Source organism: Lepus europaeus, chromosome 5, assembly GCF_033115175.1.
Source record: "Lepus europaeus isolate LE1 chromosome 5, mLepTim1.pri, whole genome shotgun sequence".
NCBI lineage: Eukaryota > Metazoa > Chordata > Mammalia > Lagomorpha > Leporidae > Lepus > Lepus europaeus.
In genome coordinates, this window is record NC_084831.1 from 109,292,984 (window position 1) to 109,305,414 (window position 12,431).

General features: G+C 57.4%; 1 protein-coding gene across 2 annotated transcripts in view; it reads right to left on the minus strand.

The window, feature by feature from the left end:
- Positions 1–3,833, minus strand: part of NGF (nerve growth factor) — a 55,171-nt gene extending 51,338 nt beyond the window's left edge. Inside the window, exon 1 of one of the 2 annotated variants that reach the window (XM_062193502.1) lies at positions 3,767–3,833. The gene's annotated coding sequence lies outside the window, so the exon portion shown is untranslated. Of the gene's footprint in view, positions 1–3,603; positions 3,657–3,766 lie in introns of those variants that run through there. The other variant, XM_062193503.1, reaches the window with a different exon arrangement.
- Positions 3,834–12,431: the final 8,598 nt, after the last annotated feature.

Below are 12,431 nucleotides of genomic sequence, written 5' to 3' on the forward strand. Positions count from 1 at the left end.
CACAGCAGATGGCAGGTTCTGATACCACCTGGCCCTTCCCCCACCCTCCTGCGGGTCATGTACAGTCCCACTCTACTCACAAAGGCAAGGGATGACACCCAGCAGCAATGCTGAGGCCTGCTACTCTGGCTCTCAGAAGATGAGCCCTGGACTGCGCTTCCGAATCCCAACTCAGCGACTAAGTCAGGGAGGCCCCAACAGTGGGGCCTGAACTCCTTTCAAGGGTGCCCTCGATCGGGTGCAGCCTTGCCCTTCAATGCAAGCATCTAGCCCTGCAGGAGGGCTGTTGGGGGCTGTCACCATGACTCCCAACATTTAGGAGGGGAGGCAGGAATACTAAACCTCCTGCACTGTGCAGATCGGTCACACTTACCCGAGACGTGCTAATAGGCCTGCTGAGAAACAGCGCTCATCCACTACATTTGTCTTCCAGTTTGGGAAAGTGACGCCTGAGCTGTTGACTCACTTGCTCAGGGTCGCAAAGCTACTTTCCTTCCTTTGCCACAACTGAGAAAACCACTGCTGGCCGTTTTCCCGAAAAACAGGAGAAAAACATCGAGAGATCATCCCGGCTTCTTAATCCGATTCCTACTGCTACCATAGGCAGAAGCCAACAGCCTACAGAAACTCCTGAAGGCTACAAAGGAGTCTGCAGAAGAGCGAGGCAAACATCCCAAACCACAAGAAACTCATTGCGATCGTATGTTTTCATTTTTCTGGTCTTGACTAAACTCTGTGGCTAACAGTCTATTCTTGGCTCAAATAGCAACACTTCCACACTTGTGCACACCCAACTGAAAAGGCCAGGCCCACAGCCTCAGTTTCTCCAGCTGCTTTAGCAACCTCAAGGGCATCCTGGTCTTGCTGCTGTTTGCAGCCGGCGTCTTAACTGTCTTCCCACTGTCAGCAAGTGAGGGGTCTTGGGAATGGGGTGGACAACGGTCCTTTGTCCTCATTTATCTGCCTGATGCCACCATATGCTGTTCTGTGAAACTGGTCCACCACGGAGCAGGCTTCTGCAGCAAAGTCTCAGCGCCGAGGATGGATGGTTTGCAAGCTCCAAGGTGCCAGGCAAAGAAAGAGGCACCTTCTGGGAACACGGCCTGTTTGCTCACAGACATCCAGAGATGCATGGTAGTACATGCCCTCTGCAAACCTTCCACAGCCTCTTGGGAGCAGAGCGAGTACGTGCTGCCAGCAAAGGTCTCCAAAGCCTGCTCCGGACCTGAAGTCCCTCCAAGTTCTTACTGGGAGAAGTAAACGGCCAGGCCTCTGGTCTCGAGTCTGGCACAAATGTCTCCTCGGGGGTCTGTGCCTTGGCCCCACTCCATGCTTGGTACAGAAGAACAGTGACCGACTCTGTCTGTGGGTCCCTCTGCAGCTCCGATGCGGTGTGTTCCGGCTGAGCACCCTCGAGTGAGCAGCAGTGGCACCCAGCACTCACCGGAAAGTAACGTTGTGTGATTTTCTCATCATTTGAATCTCAGCAATGATGAGAAACTCCCCTCGGGCTCCAGCCCTGCCCTGCCATGCCCTACCCTCCCTGCCGATGTCGGCAGCTGGGGCCCCCTTCCTGGCCAAGGCACAGCTTTCTCCCTGAAAGGGAATGGGAGGGTGAAGCCTCCTCCCGGGTTCCCACTGGTCCTTGGGGTGGGAGGCGCAGCAGAAGGCGAGAGCCTCATTCCTTGCTAAGGAGTAAGTGTAGGGAAAGAGCCACAGCCACTAGGGTGACCACCCCCGGCAGGCCCAGTTCGCTAGGGGGCCTGGAATAAGACGGCTGCCCAGGGAAGGCAGCAGTACCTGCGGCTGCTTATCAAGTCCTCCGAGGTGCTTGTCCGGTTCTATCCAGACGTGTGTTTCCAGGCCTAACGACCCGGCCTTCCCATCTGTGGTGCCTCCTAACTGGCTGTTCTTTCCAGGTCTCCCTTTTCTTACCTGCCTACAGATGTTAGGACGAGGATGAGGGAGGAGCTTGGCTGCACGTGGCACTAGCCCCTCCCCTTCCCCTCCCCAACAAGAGGGACACTCATTGCTCCTGAGAGTCCATGCCAGATGCACCGGTCCTCAGCCCCCAGACCACTCTCACCCCGGGGGGCCACTGGTGCTCCCTGGACCCCTGGGAATACTGCCATCCTGAGTTGGCACCGGGGTGCCCACCTTGGCTACGACTTCCTCAACAGGAGAGGCCTGATGGCCAAAGGCAGCCTCTCCACGTGCCTCCGCCCAGGGAGCAAGAGTTCAGGCCAGCCAGCGGACTTCACTGTCAGCTTCAGGAGGCTCAAGACCCCCGAGGGCAGCCCCTGGAGGGCCCTCCATCCCCATTTCTGAATTTGCAGAATGCAGCTGGCCATGCCTGGGGCGGGGGAGGGGCCTGGCAGGGCAGTGGGTGCGCCCAGTGGATGGAGCCAGGACAATTCATCAAGTGCCTTTTCTCCAGGATTTCCACTGGCCTCAGATGCCAGAGGGGGCAAAGACACCCGGGAGAGCACTATTTTGGTTTTCAGCTGGGAACGTGCACCGAGTTTTCCTTAATACCCACAGCACCCAAAAGGCTTTGCTGTAATACACGTTAATGCACAAAACACCCATAAATTATCCTTCAAACTGTTACAACTTCCAACCTGGAACGACTTGGAAAAACCAGCCTAGCAAGCAGGCTTTTTTAATCTCTCAAGTCATGAGAGAAGAGAAAGTTCAAGCAGAAAACACCTTCCATGAGAATCTCAGAGATTTCTGGGGGGCGGGGGGGGGGGGGAGAGGAGCATAAGCAAGCAGAGCTAAGTTGCTTGTTTATGTTGGCTCAAAGTTGTAGCTCCCTGACCCCTGAGTCCTCTCTCTCCCGCCCCTCCAGCCTCGCTGCCTGAACCCACGGCGCTGCCCACCCCAGCCTGCCGTTGCCAGCTTCTCCCACACCTGGCAACAGACAGCTAGAGGTGAGGCATGTGACCCAGGGGCAGGGCTGAGCCTTGGCGACCTCCGGAGGATGTGCGGCGCGGATGCTGAACCCCGACACTTGGCGCGCAGGCTGCCAGTGTCAACCCATGGAGGACCCCAGGCGGGACCCCCAAGGCCTTCTAGGACGCGCGGGCGAGCCCTGAGACCCTCGCCCTATTCCTTGCACCAGCTCCAGCGCTCCCTGGCCCGCTCGTCCTGATACCTGCGGGCAGTGAAGCACTTTAGCCACTCCGGCGCCCGGAGCCCTTCGCGGCGCGGGCCACCACTCGCCAACCCCGGCGCGCTTGCAGCCCGCGCATCCCTCTCGCCACGCGCATTCGCTCTCCCTCACTTGCCCGCGGTTCCCCTCTGGTCCTCGAGCTACTCCCAGGCATGACCGTGCGGCTTCTGCAGGAGCCAGGTGGCCTCTCGCACTTCTGGCCATCCCGGACCGTGCCCCAGGACCAGAGGGAGCGCTGCGCCCTTCCACCCGCCCGCCCGCCGAGGGTCTCGCGCCCCTACACCCTCTCGGGACACTCCTCTCGGGGGTGCCCGGAGAGCTCGCCCGACCGGGCTCCAAGCACAGTCTCCCGGGGAGCCCCGCCGCCCCGGCCCGCCGGCGCCCGCGCTGCACCCCTCTCGGGCTCGGCTCGGGGCAGCCTGACTCACCGCTGCGCTCCCCTCGGGCTCCCAGCGCTCTCTGCTGAGCCGGAGCGCCGAGCTGCTCCAGCACAGGCTTCTTGAATTCTTAGCCCCTCCTCCCGGACTCCTGAGTCACACCCGCTCCCAATCCTGCCCCCCACCCCACCCCTCCCCACCCCCAGCCCCGCACCTGCTGTGGCCACGCCAAGATGCCCAGCTGTAGGGGGTCCCGAGGACGAGCGATCGCTCTCCCGGGAGGGCTGGCCGGGCCGAGCCGGGGGACGGATTCAGACCTCCAGAGGTCAACGAACCTCCGGGGGTCGAAGGGAAAGGCGCCGGGGTGGGAGCTGGCGCGCGGCCGAAGCCGGGCTGGGGCTTTTCTGGCGCTCCGGGCAGGGGTGCCAGCCCCCGACGCCCCTGAGCCGGGGCGGGGCGGGGCGGAGTTGCGCAGCGCTGCCCTCGCCGTCCTGCCCTGCCCCCGCGCGCTGCCGGCCGCCCGCGCCTCCCTGGTCTGCGCCACTTGGCCCTCGGCGCCCCAGGCGTTGGCTGCTCCCGCGCCCTGTGGAGGGGCTAAGCGAGCACCCGGGGGAGCCGCGCGGGGTGCAGGATGCCCTTGGCGCCTCTGCCATCAGGGCGGGCAGCAGCTGCCAAAGCCAGTGCTAGGCTCTCGGGGCGGGAGCGAGGTCGGCGTGGGGTCAGGGTCAGGGGACCTTAGGCATCAGAATGTAGACCCTGGGCCTTAATTAAAGCCTGTCCAGGGTCCCCACCTCTCCTGTAATCACAGGTGGGCTTGTAGTGTGTGCCGGATGCCTGCGTTTTTCCCGGTCGGCAGCTTTTGTTGGTTTTGCAAGCAGTCTTTGACCTCAAACTGATGTAGATGGCGACCCTGCCCACAAGCCCTCTTTATGCACACCTGAGGTGAGGCGGCCTTTCCAAGACTTTGGGGTTCACGGGCCTGACGGGGCGTTTGTCCATTGGGAGCCGGCTTGCCCTTCACCTCAGGCCGTTTCCAGCCCAGCCCCAGGCTAGCCAGGGAGAAACACCCCTCAGGCCAGAGTGCTCACCAGTGGGCATCATTAACCAGAATAACACGCTCCGGAATTACAGGACTTCGCAAAGCTGCATCCCTGCCCCTCCCTGCCGTGAGCTTGCCGGTTGCGTTCACTTACACAGGGCTTCGGCAGAGGCTTGCTGAGTCCCTACCCTGTGCGGATGCTGCGGGGGGGGGGGGGGGGGGGGGGGGGGGGGGGGGGGGGGGGTGATCGGAGCTGATGAAGCCGGGAGAGTGCTGGAGAGGGAGGAGGAGGGCTTGCGTCTCCCTGAGTTACTGGTGACTTCACACCCACCGGGCAGCACAAGCCAGAGGCAGTGCAGCCCGGGGCGCCGAGATCTTGGCGAGGCCCCGGGCCTCCTGTCGGAAGTGCAGAGGTGGCCTGTCCCCCTCAGCCTTGCCTGGGCATTGCCAATGCTCTTGGCTTAGTTTGGCCTGAGGTCTCAGCTCCTTTCTCTCCCCACCTTTGCCCCCCGACCCCCGTCCTAAATTCGGGCCCTTTATTCCTGCTGGGAGAAAAATGAGGAAGGAAGGAAGCCTGAGAACTGGACTGAGGGTGATCTTTGGTGTGTCCTCAGCAGTCCCCAGCAAAGGCTTGTCCACGGCTGAGCTGTTCACATGCTGGCTGCTGGCTGCGCACAGGTTGGGGGCCGGGGGCCGGGGGCCGGGGCAAGAGGCCAGGGACCACCGTATACGGCACTTTTTGCCACAGGAGCATCGCAGCCAGGGTGGTCCATTAGGCAATTTATCATCATCGATTAAACAAAGGGATTTCCAGACAATAGGATATGTCGGCCCATCAATCATGTCGTGTACAAACTTGCTTTGAAAGCACCAGCCCCTAGCTCTACGGAATAGCTCCCTGAGAATTTGGGATGAAAACTAAAAATTCTAGAGTACCAGGGAGGTTGTTTGTTGCATGCAGAGCTTTGCATGTGTCCTTGTGGCGTCACCCAGAAGGACAAAAGGATTTGGGGCACTTGTGGTCCTTTTTCATGTGGTATGTTAAGAGGGAAATTGAAAACGATTCGAACAGAATCTGAGCCGGCCGCCCCACCCCCCAAATGGCTGATCAGATTCTTATGGTACATGCTGGTTTAATAAGGGCCCCTCTCCTCCCTCACCAGATCTGCTCCTGTCCCTGAACTTTCAGAATTTAGTCAGTCAGAACCTGAAAACAACAAACATGCAAGAACCCCAAAGGTTTATTGTGAGCCTACTATGTGCCGGTCTCTGTGTGATGGTCCTGGTCACTGCTCTCAGAGAGCCTGTGTTCTAGTGTGGGCTTGGCTATTAGGCTCGGTCCGTATGGATTCCTGTTTCCCCAGGTCCTAGCATGGGGCCTGGTGCATAGTAGGTGGGCAGCAAGTGCTTGTTGAAGCCCACCATGGTCAGAGTCGTTTGTGACTGTTACACCACCCACCCATGCTGGATTGGTTTCTAGCAGGTTCCAGATCAGGTGGACCTTGGCATGCAGACCACAGAGAGGTGCCTTGCAAAGTGGCTTGAAAAGCTAGACCGGAAATGTCCTTCTCTTGGGTCACCGAGAGGGACCTTGCTGGTTGACCAGCTGCGTTTACAGCAGTGGAAAACAGCTGAGAGTGCGATGGCCCGGAGGAATGGTGCAGACAAGCAGAGGATAAGAATGTTTTTCTGCACTAGATTTTCTCGAAAGAGCTTTTTATCCAGGGTATCAAAATAACTAGCAGCTGATGCATTTGCTGACTTGGAGGACAGATTGTGGCGTGTACAGTAATTGTTGTTATTTCTGAGGATTCAGAAGCCAGCAGCCATGGAGTGCCTCATCAACAGCAACACTCAGCTGAGCACAAGCGGCCTGCCTCTCCCTTGCTTCATTCCAGAAGGCCAGGACAGAGTGCGAGGCTATTTAAGACAGCAGCAGGCTCGGAAGCGGTCTGCCGGTCAGGAAGGAACGGCTGGATCTGCTCGTTCTACTCCGAGATGCGGAAGTCTTGTCCCAATGGCTGGAGGAAGTGGTAGCTGTGGCTCAAAGGCTCTCTTTGCCCTTATTGCTGATCAGAGCGAAGGGAAACTCTAGGAGAGGAAGTGTTTTAGTATGCTCAGGGACACGACATGGTTGGAGAATCACATACACGATCCTTCCAGTCCCCTCCTCTGGATGAAGAGACAAGGGCTCAGGACCAGTGGCCAGTATCAGTGTCAGACCTTGATTTCATGACTTCAGGGCAAGTCTTTCTAGTACATTTCCTGAAAGAGGCTGAGAGCGAGACCTGCAAAGCCCAGCCCCTCAAGGACAAGGCTGGTTAGGGCGCAGGGGAAGTCTGGGGGCACCCCCTTCTCCTCTGGGCCCCACCTCTGCCGACTCCTGGGACCTGTGCCTGGATGTCACCCTCTCTGTGTGTGATCTCATCAATTTCCTCATCTCCACAGTTCCCTCCCTTTTACTTGTGGACATTCACTTGCTTTTCCTCTCTTAAAGACACCGCTCAGCCAACCACTGGTTTTCCCAGCTTCGTTCACTACCGGATTCCTCCACAAGGTGATTTCCACCCACTACTTCCTTGGCTCCCTTTAACTCCAACAATCTGGTTCCCATCCTCCTCCCCTCCCCTTCCTGGCCCCTACTGAACCAGGATCTTCTTAAAGGTTACCAGCTGCAATAACATCACCACCACCACCGAACTAAAGTGCCTGCAAGTTTTAAAATCTTGAGTCAGGCAGAACCTGTAGACAACAAACACCTGTGCAGGTGCTGGCTGGTGCTGTGTCTGCCTCCCCTGTGCCCCTCAGCCCTAGAGCCAAAGTCCCTGCTCTTAACTCAGTAGGGTGGCGCTGCTTAGGCTTCATCAGAGAGCCCAGGACAATTCTGCTTTTGTCCTGTGGGGGCACCGCAGCCCAGCTGAGCCACTAGCTCCAAATTGGCAAGGCTTAGCCCGTGCATCTCACCTGTTAGCTAAGTTGCTGTGACCTTGGGAGAAGGATCTATCCTCTTTGAGCAGTAATCATCGTAATTACTTATAATTATGTTGATTAAATGTATTAAGTAAATAGTTTCTGAGCACCTGCGATGTGCCATGCGCATTCTAGGGGCTGGGGCTTCAGCATGACTCGTGGAATTTAGAGCTTAGGAATTTCTCTCACCTCCTCTGTGCATGCTATGCCGGGCCCGTGGCAAGAACGCTGGGAGTGTGGGGAGCCTGACGTGGATGGAAGGCGGGACCCTGGAATTGAGTCTTGTTCTCCTGATCCTAACAGCTGCAAGCCTTCACCTTCTCCTATTGCTCCGACTCTGTCCCCAGAGAGGCCGCTGTGAGTGATGTCATGGCCACCACACGGACAGCCCAGGACAGCCCAGATGAGGCCTTCACAGGTGCTGCCATCAGGGGCCTCTGACGCGCTCTCAGTCTGCTTCCCCTTGGGCAAGCGCTCAGTGCCCCTCGTGAGCCCACAGACAAGGCGAGCGCACCTTTATCCGGATCTTCCCCGCACAGCCTGGAGATGGCACGGGCAGTCCTGCGGGGGCGCCCTCAGAGAAGCCTCTGGGAACGGAATCCCCAGAGGATCAAACTCCACCGGCAGGGCATCGCGGCGGCTCCTTCCTGGCCCGTGGCACCGTGTTGGCAGTTAAGGGTCTGTACTGCAGAGGCAGGCAGGGGCCTCGCGTTGTGGCCATCCCCTAGGACGGGTGGGCTTTGCCACGTCGCGGGTGGCTCTCCGTCACCTCAGTGATCCAGCTCTGCATGTATTACAGTCCTGTCCTAAGGTGGTTCCTGCTGCGTAAGAACCTGCTACCCCGTGGGGATGTAGACACATCAACCAGTGTAGAGATCTGTAGAGGACAGTAGGGAAGCGCAGGGGACAGAAGATGTGGCCACCTTGGAGCTTCAGGGCCACTTTGTGGTTGTCTCATTGTACTTTGTGTAATTTCTTTAAAGATTTTATTTATTTATTTGAGAGGTAGAGTTACAAAGAGTGAGAGGTAGAGACAAATAGAGAGGTCTTCTATCCGCTGGTTCACTCCCCAAATGGCCGCAACAGCTGGAGCTGCACCAATCCGAAGCTAGGAGCCAGGAGCTTCTTCTGGGTCTCCCATGCAAGTGCAGGATCCCAAGGCCTTGGGCCATCTTCTGCTGCTATCCCAGGCCATAGCAGAAAGCTGGATCAGAAGAGGAGCAGCTGGGACTCGAACCAGCGCCCACATGGGATGCCAGAGCCACAGGCGGAGGATTAACCTACTGTGCCACAGTGCCGGCCCCTTGTGTAATTCTGTATTTTCAAAAGGGACAAATGAGGCCCTGTGCCATCTGGTCTCACACCCGCTCCACCCTTCTCTTTTATTCCATCATTGTCTTTGCACTAGCCCCAGCCCTGTGTATGTGTCTCAGTTCATTTTTTAAGTGCTGCTGGCCCTGCGAGGCCCTACATAGTGTTTCCATGGCCTCAGAACTTACTGATCCCGTCCCTCCAGCTCCCTCCTCTGGCTTCTTCCTCTTCCTTTCAGACGCTTCTCCCAGAATCTCCGTTGTCCTTTCTCGTGGGTGTTCTGCATGTTCCCTCGGGTCAAGACTGGGTGCCCATTCTAGATGCTTCTGTAGGACTGTGTAATGCTCAGAGCACGTGCTCAATACATTTTGAAATGAGATATTGCCTGAACCGAGCTTTGAATCGTGAGTAAGAGGAGAAAAATCTTGGGCAGGGCATCATTTGAGATAGAGAAGAGTTTGGACTAAGACGGGCAAGTGTGACACTGTGGTGCGTGCAGGAAGCTGAGCCAGTTCAGAGCTGCTGGGGCACAAAGTGGCAGGAGAGGAAGCTGGGGCAGACACAGAAGAGGCCAAGAGAGATTTGGGTTGTGGGGAGGGCAGGGTCAGGTGCAGGGAGATCACCTGGGTGAGTAGTGATGACAGCAACCCGGGCCAGGCTCTGGGAGCTAAACCTGCATAGGAGATGCCTTCGAAATAAATGAAGGGGCACATACATCAGGCGACAGGGGATGGTTGGAACGGGGTGGAGGGCAGGAGCCATGGAGAGGAAGAAATGTCCTGGGTGCCAGGTGTGCCTGACCAGGTGAATGGTGGCACAACAGTAGAATTGGGGCGGAGCCTGTGAGGTGGGCGGGGAGCCTGTGAGGTGGGCTGGGACTCTTCAGTTGAGGATTCCATGGGCCTGTGGAATATCCAAGGACATGTGTTGGGAGGTCAGGAATGACGCCAAGGCCCTCAGGGTCTGCACCCTGCACGCAGGCCACAGGGAGCGAGTGGCACTATCTCCACAGAGGGTGCGTTTACCTCCCGGTCCAACTCATTCTCAGCCTCTCCACCAAGCCAGCCGCCGGGCCTCTCCCGGAGGCCTGCGCCCAGGGGAGCAGGCCTGCACTGTGCTCCAGGTCCCTCCTCCCTGTTCACTTCTATGGCGCTCACTCCGCACCCCGGGGTGCAGGCTGAAGGGTGAGGGAAAGCCAAGACCGCCTTGCCCAGCCCATCTGTCCCCTTCCTATTCTCCCCGGGGCTCACAGAGGGCCTTGTCCTCCTCCTCTTCCCACTACAAACTCTTCAGCCACACCCTGAGCTCCCTGTGCCCAGGGTTAGAGTGAAACTGTGATCAAGTCCTCCAGACCTGCCTCTTGGTGTTCTATGGGAGTGTAAGGAATTTCGAAAATTTTTTTTCTTTTCCTTGAGAATGCCTGGCTTTCAAAATGGCTGTCTTGCTAGGGACTCAGAAATACCTTCTGGCTGTGGGAAGCCGAGTGTGGCCTCTGCTTTCCTGCTGCAGGAGCCCCAGAGGAAGCTTCTGGAAACCACCTGCAGCATGGGGCAGTTCACACACCAGGAAACACGAACCGGAATGTGTGTGCACACGTCTCCCGAGGGCGTTCGGACATGGGCCATGGGCTGCTCTCTCTGCTCCACGTGAAATCCTTGAGAGCTTTAGACTCCTGGGATCCACCGGCACAACGGCAGTATCACAGGGCCTCAATCCATCGCTCAGGCATGCAGCCTGATTGGATTCCAGATTGAATTCCTCCACGGCCTCGGTGTCCTGCCTCCTCACTCCGACCAGGGTTTAGCACTCAGCGGTTGGGGACCAGTAGGGAGTTCCTGGACTGTGTTCAGGAGCTGCAGGAGCACCTCCTGGGAATGGAAGTGTCAGCTGAGCTACCCCCTGCCAGCTGGGAGACGCCCATTGCCCTGCAGAGTGTGCGCGTTAGACACGTGGTTCAAGCAGAACGGCTCTTTTCACCAAACTTTGAGTCTGGTGGAAACTCACGCCTGTCCTGGGGGAACCTCAGGTCACTCTCAGGTCCCCATCCTCAGGAAATGGCTTGGGACAACAAATGCTGGCTTTGAGAGGACACTGACGGAAGTCCATTGGCTCATGGGCTATTTGCTGGTCAGTGGATGACAGAGCCGCCTTCAAAGATGGAAGACTTCACTTGCAAGTTGGACGAGGTAGATATTTGTGAGAACACCGGGTCAGCGGGCAAGCCCCTGAAATCGCTTACTTTTCAAGGCTGCTCATAGACAAACTATTGACTTCCATGGATTATGCTCTCTCTCGCCCCTGGGCCTTTGCACAGGCTCCTTCCTCTTCCCGGGATGTCTTTTTCTGTACTGCGACCCGTGCACTAAGCTGAGCCCTCCTCATCCGTGAGGCCGTGAGATCGGTGAGGGCAGCCTGATTCTCCAATGGCGGATCTGGTTTCCTGCTCTCCATCCCCACTGCCCCCTGATAGGACCTCTGCAGTGCTCCACACTGGCTGCAGAAGCCTTGCTTGTCCCCCTTCTCTCCCGAACCCCCGGTGCTGAAAAGCTACTTTCCAAATGACAGGGGCCAAGGAAATCCCTGCACCCAACAGCGGGCCTGGGCACACAGTCTTCCATTTTTATTGTTGCTTACTGCGTGCTTACATGCATGATCTTTTTTTTTTTTTAAAGATTTATTTTATTCATTTGAAAGACAGAGTTAGACAGAGACATAGAGACAGAGAGAGAGGTCTTCCATCTGCTGGTTCACTCCCCAGATGGCCAAAATGGCCAGAGCTGCGCTGATCCAAAGCCAGGAACCAGGAGCCTCCTCCAGGTCTCCCACATGGGTACAGGGGCCCAAGGACTTGGGCCATCTTCCACTGCTTTCCCAGGCCACAGCAGAGAGCTGGATTGGAAGAGGAGCCACCGGGACACGGAACGGCACCCATATGGGATGCCAGGGCTTCAGGCCAGGGCTTTAACCCGCTGCTGCCACAGCGCCAGCCCCCATGCATGATCTTTGATTCTTTATTCAGCTTTCTCTGGGAGGAAGTAGAGCATTCAAGATCATTAGCAAATGCCTTCCTCCATGAGAAGCAGCAGGCCCAGACTTCAGAACCAGGAAGATCTAGGCCCCTAATTCCAGCTCCTTTACTTACTGATCCCCGTGCCCGTAAGTAAAGCACCTGAGAGGGTCTGCTTAGCGGGTGCTCAACACCCACTAGTTGGTGCGTCCCCTGCTGTGCTGCACCCCTGGCACACAAGCCCGGGAATCCATGGCACATGCCTGCTCCCCATCACGCACACATGTACACATGCCCTGGCCTGGGCTGAGCTGGACAGGATCACACTAGTACCTGGGTGGATGGAGGGCGGCTTGAGTGACCATCGCAAGATTAAGGGAGGAGGGGTGCCAGGTGCTTGGCAGCCCCAGCCGGCTGCAAGGATTCCAGCCAGGACCTGCTGTGGGTGTCCTCGGGCTGTGTTTCCTCCCTCACTCCGTGAGCCGGTAGGGCTTTTTCACCCCCAGAATGGAGACTTGTTTATCATCATTCTAATTTTAAAAGTTCTCCATG